We start from the raw sequence: 6,196 nt of genomic DNA, 5'->3' as shown, positions 1-6,196 counted from the left end.
ACTCCTTTTGCTTTTATTTTCTTGATACTCTTGGGAAAAAAAAGAAAAAAAAATAATCATTTCAACTTTTTTCTTTAATTGTATATGAGAGAAGGATATTTCCGTTAAAATTTTTTTTAGAACTGGATTGATAATGATGGGGTAAATTTTAAAAACAAAATTAGATGGCAAATTAATAGTAGCATTATATTTTAAGGAAGTAAAGTACTAATAAATCCTACATAAGAAGGGTATAAGAGGGAAAGTGTTCTTGTTCTAATTTTTTCAACGTGTGAAGTTTACTCAATAATGGGGTAAAATGACTAAAAATTAAATGTTAGGGGAAAAAATTGATAGTAGTATTATAGTTTAAGGAGATAAAGTGATAATCTTTTTTTTTTTTTTGGCTCAATTGGAAACTCTGTCTGGTACAGTGTATCGCAGGCACTGTCTGGATCTCACCCTTCTTTCAAAGACAACTTGAAACTTGAAAGTTCATCTATGGCTCGGGTGAAAGACTAAAAATCGATAATGGGGTAAAATGACTAAAAAATAAATGTTAGGGGAAAAAATTAATAGTAGTGTTATAGTTTAAGAAGGTAAAGTGATAATTTTTTTTTTTTAGCTCAATTGGAAACTCTGTCTGGTACAGTATCACAGGCACTTTCTGGATCTTACCCATCTTTCAAAGTCGACTTGAAACTTAGAAAGTCCATCTTTGGCTGGGTGAAAGACTAAAAATCGATAATGGGGTAAAATGATTAAAAAATAAATGTTAGGGAAAAAAAATTGATAGTAATATTATAGTCTAAGGTAAAGTGATAATATATATATATATATATATATATATATATTTTTAGCTCAATTCGAAACTCTGTCTGGTACAGTATCACAGGCACTTTCTGGATCTCACCCTTCTTTCAAAGTCGACTTGAAACTTGAAAGTTCATCTATGGCTCGGGTGAAAGACATTCGGAAGATGGATGAGTGGTATTTCTCTCCATTGTTCACCCACCCCCAAAAGAAAAATTAGTGGTTTTCTTTCATTTCTACCTTTCCATTTTGTGTTTTTTTTTTGTTCTTGGATTCTTTATTTATTTATTTTTGCGATTTGTAGGTGATTCTATGGTTCTGTTTGCTTCTGTCTTGCAAATTAGCTAGAGAATTTGTCATGCAAAAACTATTCAGTTGGCAATAATAATTGTTAATATATTTTCTTAGCATTAAACTAGCGAAGCCCTTATCTATTTGTTGCGCGTTTGTTGAAATTAATGTTCTCATTAACGTTTGATCAGATGCCCCAATTAGTCAACTTCTATTGTTAGAAAACCTATTAATTAGTTAAACTTATGCTATTTATTAATTGATGCAGGGTTCTTGTCTTCAGTTTCATAAAATGATGAGGCAAAACTTTTAATAGAAATTCGCATCTTATTTTATCAAGAAAACTTGGTTAAGTATCATTTGGTTGCCATTTTGCTACTGCTATTACAGAATTTAGATTTTGTGGTGGAGATGCTTAGTTGGAATGGCAAGCTCTAATAGATATTGGACTCGTTCTGCTATTAAAGGATCAAGCTACAAGCGCAAGAGAGGCTTGAGCGAAGTGGTGAATTCAGATGTTAGGCTTAGTAATTTGCCAGACTGGATACCTTGTCACATTCTGTCTTTTCTTCCAACAAAAGAAGTTATGGCTACGAGCCTTTTATCAAGACGATGGGAATTTCTCTGGACTGAAATCTGTAGTTTTCATTTTGAAGATTTCAATGAATGTTAGAGCCGTAGTGACATTTTAAAAAAAAAAAAAAAGAGCTTTGTGAAATTTGTAGACAGGGTTTTGCTTCTCAGAAATGTCAAAACAACAATAAGTTCCGTCTGAAGTGGAAATATTTCTGCGAAAGCATCAAAGCGAGAAGATGGGTCAACATTGCAGTTGCTAGTAATGTCCAAGTGCTTAATGTCCTTCTTCATTGTGCTTGTGATAGCTGTTCTGGTTTAGGCTATAAATTGTGCCTAGGAGCCTCTTTACTTGTGATACACAAGAATTTCTATAATTGTCTGGTGATATTGTCATTGATGTTCCAAACATCGTTTATCTTCCTAGGCTTGTGAATCTGAATCTTGCTAGAGTTGCATTCAAATCCAATGACTCTGTCCAGAATCTTATACCTGGTTGTGCAGTTCTAAAGTTCTTGTCTATCGCAAGAAATACCTGGCATGATGCGGCTATAATCACAATATCATCTCCTGTTTTGAAAAGACTAGAACTTAAACCTTATGAAGAAAGTTTAGGTTTTTTTTATCCTTATGATTTTGGCTATAAAGACTCTAAGCTCAAGATCATTGCCTCTGTACTTGAGCACCTGTATCTGCAAGATTGCAAGATTGTGCCAGTCAAGACTTTGTTTTAGGAAGCCTTACCTCCTTAGAAGAAGTATATGTTGATGTTTCCTGCCACAGCCCCCCTGAAATCAGATATTGGAATTCAGTTGTTAAGCTACTTGAAACACTTCATCATGTGAAGTTTCTGAGGTTTTCATATGATACCAGTAACGTAAAGCTGTTTGTTTTAGTTCCCATTAAATTGTAAATCTTATGATTCGGTATGGTACACAAAGAACTTAAGCTAAGGAAATTGAACAAGTATTTGGTCTTCGATGCTTCAATTAATAGGAAATCTGAGCTCAATTGTTCTAATGGGGACAAGCTGAATGATTTTTCTGTAGGCTCTTAATGGAGCAACTAACCATTTGTCGACAACGTTCAAGAGATTAACCACACTGGTTGTAGAAGTTTATTGCTCCAAGTGGAAATTCCTGCCAATGTTGCTTGAAAACTCTGTCAATTTACAAGTTCTCCAACTTTACAAGGTCAGTCTAAGGCTGTTGTATGTGAAGAAACAATGAAAATTACCACTTGTAGAAGGAGTTGTTCTGTTACACTTTCAACTCTTGGAGAATGTAGTGAACAGCTATTTTTTGTTGTAACCAGCCATGGTATCTATGTTGTCAAGAAACACATAATGGATGCTGGAGGATTCCTAGTTGCTTGCTATCAAGTCTCAGAGAAATGTTCGTCAGAGGATTTACTGGCCTGGAAGATGAGCTTGCAATGATAAGGTATGTTCTGAAGTATGGGAGAGTCCTCAAAAAAATGGAGCTAGATTCTGGTCTGTATGCTGATGACTTCAAGAAAAAGTTCCAGTTGCTTCAGAAGATATTAATGTTCCCCAGAAAGTCATTTACATGTGTGATTGCATTTTGTTGAGGTGCATAGATGAGCTGATTATGACCTTTTTACTAAGAGGTGATGTAACTAAAGTAGAATTGAGTTTTTAATTTCTACGTGTTAAGTTTTTTGAAGTTGTGTGTACAAATACGTTTTATGGTGCTGCTTACAGTTTTTAAGGGATAGGAACCATATGACCCAAGTAGCTTGCTCTCTGATTATTTTGCGTATGTGGAATTAATTGGTCCTTTTGTTTGAGCTTGATTACAACCTCTTAGTTTGGGCTCTTTAACTAATGGTCCCTGTTTACCGAGTTGCTTATGACAAAATACTACAGACTTTGGACTTGGCATAGCAGTCTTGCTTCAATTAAGAAGCTAGTTTCATACATAACGATTTTACTTTGTATTTGGCAGAACTCTGAGATATCATGTTTGTCACTTTTTCAACATTTGACAAAATGTTTTCATGATGATGTCAGTAATTTAACTACTGCTAGATTCAGATTGCTAAGCATGCATGAAAAGTAACTTCAAATGCAGCTCAGTCATTCTCAATTTTACATGTCAGTAATATTAATGCTTTAAATGGATTTCCTCAGTCCCTCGAACTCTCTTTTGCTGAGATTGATTTTAAACTGTGGTTGGGCATATGAACTTTAACAAGATTTATGCCATTTTATCACATTGGATGCGAATGATTTATTTGCACCTGTATCTATTTGCCGCATTGACTTTCTGTATACGTAGTTTGAAATTGAATACTTTAAGGTTTATGACAAGTTTTCCTTGTCCAGCTAGTCCTGGATAGGGATGGCAAAGGGGCGGGGGTGGGGCGGGGGACACCTCCTCCTACCCCCGCCCCGTTGCATTTTAATTCCCCCTACCCCCGCACCCGCGCGTCCCCCACCCCTTGCTTCCCCCGCCCCGCCCCGCTTCCACCGCGGGGGCACTCGTGGGGTTAAAAAATTTTATTATATAACTTAATTATAATTAAATTTGAGCAAATAATCAAATGCTAAAATATCTACGCATCACCAAATTATTATTGATTGTAACTTCACAATTAAAACTCATAAAAATAATTAAATAAAGATTATTTGAATACAATCTAATATAATAAAACAAATATAACTAAAATAATCAAGTTTTCACTTTTGATACAGTTACAATTACTAAATTATTATTGTGTTTTTTTAGAAAAAATGTTATTGTATTAAGTGTAGTTAGGAATTTAATATAAATATATTAATAAATTTAGTATAAATAATTAATAATTTTTATTAATAGACATGTATAATTAGTAATATAATTGATAATATCATTATATATATAATTATGTACATATATATATATATATATTTCAAACGTGTGGCAGGGCAGGGGATGGGGTGGGGGAGTACGGGACAGGTACTCCCCCGCCCCCCCCCCCCCCACGCCCCGTTTCTAAACGGGGGTAAAAAATTCCCCCCCGCCCTCGGCCCCGCCTCAACCCCCGCCCCAACGGGGGCAAGTGTCCGCCCCTGTTGCCATCTCTAGTCCTGGACATTAATATTTAGTCAACATAGTGGAAAAGCCCTTTGATGTACTATGAAAGATGAGTTTTCTGAACACCTGAGCTAAGCCCGTGGCCCAGGACATTAGCAGGTTCATTCTTCACCTGACCATTAGAAGGGTTCCTAAAGCTTGTTTGGTTCAGTTTCGGAATGCGCTTAATTGCTACGACGTATGAAGTTGGCTTTCCCAGAATTAGGAGACAAATTTTGGGTATGTCTTCAATCTATTCCAAGTCTTTGTCTAAAATCAGTCATATGACTGTATATAAGAAGTTAGAACTTTTAATTTTCTCTGCACTCCTCCTCAAATAACGGTTGCTTCAATATGTAAATGTCTTTGCATCCTTACATTTCCTTAATCTGAGGCTTCTAGGAGTAAGTGCTTGGGCGAAGGAGGAGAGTTGCTATATGTGCAGATAAGAAGTATGTGTTGGATAAGGCTCCATAAAATTTGTGGTTTTTGGGGCTCACATAACGGTCTGTATGCAAGAGACGTTGAGCTTATCATAATTTGGTTCCATTCAAAATCCACCCTGAAATGAGAGCTACATCTAAGTCATATTCGAAGGAGAAAAAAAAACTTTATGGTATAACGATGTTGGCAAAATTTTTTATAAAAAAGAAGGTATTGAATGGTCTTTTGGGAACTACACGACATGGTGTACTATAGTACAGGGCACATCATATTTTGTCTAGTTATGTGCTAGGTACTGCTACCATTTTTCTAAACGGTGATTGATTGGTACATGTGCCTTCATAATAGTCATGATAATCTGTCTAGCGTAATGCACAGTGGCTAGGCTGTTCTAAATAATTTGATAATCAAAAAATGGGCAACCAACCGTTGATGGGGCTGTTGGTTAAGGGCTGCATGCCCTGCCTGGCAGACCAAGGCTTGAACCTGGCTGTCAGATTTGGGGTAGAGAGCGAACCTTCTTTGTTTTTTTTTTGGTGGGGGGAGGGGGGAGGTGGGGGAAGGTTTAAAAAAATCTAAAATCGGCATTGCTCAATAGGTATTTGCGGATATTCAGTTGCCTCTTGATTATATGTGAATCGGATCATATGCAGATCAGCTACGCGCATTTGATTTGAAGCACGTTTTAGTTTTGATCTGCAGATATGAATTTGATCTACATGGTACTTTTGTATCATTGAGAAAATTTTTCTATTAAGATTAACTTTAAATCTCATCTACTCTATGCCATGCGGCAAGGAAAAGAATCTTAGAATTCTCACTAGTGCCAGGCTCAAGATATGGGGTGGGAAGAGTTCGAGGAAAGGTGGAAGGTCACCAAAAAAAAAAAAAAAAAAACCTATCCTATTCTAATTTGATCACTTTTTTATCAAATTTATGTCTATATTCTTTTTCAACAATAGTTTTTTTTTTGTATATTGTGTTAAATTTTTAAAACTATTGTCATACAAAAATTTTGG

General features: G+C 35.7%; 1 long non-coding RNA gene across 2 annotated transcripts; it reads left to right on the top strand.

The window, feature by feature from the left end:
* Nucleotides 1-846: 846 nt before the first annotated feature.
* LOC113762957 lies at nucleotides 847-3,421 on the top strand. 2 transcript variants are annotated; one of them, XR_003467288.1, is made up of 3 exons: nucleotides 847-969; nucleotides 2,706-2,849; nucleotides 2,971-3,421. It is a non-coding gene; the product is annotated as an uncharacterized LOC113762957 (long non-coding RNA). The 2 variants fall into 2 exon arrangements; XR_003467287.1 differs by having other exon boundaries at nucleotides 2,706-3,421.
* The last annotated feature ends 2,775 nt before the right edge of the window (nucleotides 3,422-6,196 follow it).

The sequence above is a fragment of the Coffea eugenioides genome, chromosome 2 (genome assembly GCF_003713205.1).
Source record: "Coffea eugenioides isolate CCC68of chromosome 2, Ceug_1.0, whole genome shotgun sequence".
Lineage (NCBI taxonomy): Eukaryota > Viridiplantae > Streptophyta > Magnoliopsida > Gentianales > Rubiaceae > Coffea > Coffea eugenioides.
This window is presented reverse-complemented; position numbering and strand designations above follow the sequence as displayed.